The following is a 446-nucleotide window of genomic DNA, read 5'->3' as shown; positions in this document are numbered from 1 at the left end:
GTTAAACTAAAAAAACAACATCTCACAAATATAACTAGTAAATATAGCATAAATTTCACATATTAACAATACAAGTTAAATCAAAGAAGGGCAAACGCATACAACATCAACGAACAACAAATGATATACACATCGAAGAGGGTAGAGGGATTGATCCGGATGCTTACAGTATCATTACAACTTACATAAATGTATGGATGCAAAATAATATAAGTGCTAAATAAGAATACTAACCAGTTAAGCAAACAAAAATATCAGCAATGAAGACCACTTAATTCAACTTTCGACCCGAACACAGCAAAAACCAAGTAGAGGGGAACCTTTTTAGTTTACCGGAATTTTAATTCTTTTGAGTAGAGAGCAATATTATTTTTTTAAAATATTCAAAAGTGAGCCATGTGAGAGCAAGGTATGAATGTCTAGAAGTGATTATCAGAGTCTGAATG

The sequence above is a fragment of the Solanum stenotomum genome, chromosome 1 (genome assembly GCF_019186545.1).
Source record: "Solanum stenotomum isolate F172 chromosome 1, ASM1918654v1, whole genome shotgun sequence".
NCBI classification, from domain to species: Eukaryota; Viridiplantae; Streptophyta; class Magnoliopsida; order Solanales; family Solanaceae; genus Solanum; species Solanum stenotomum.
The sequence above is the reverse complement of the archived record's forward strand: the minus strand, read 5'-3'. Positions refer to the sequence as shown.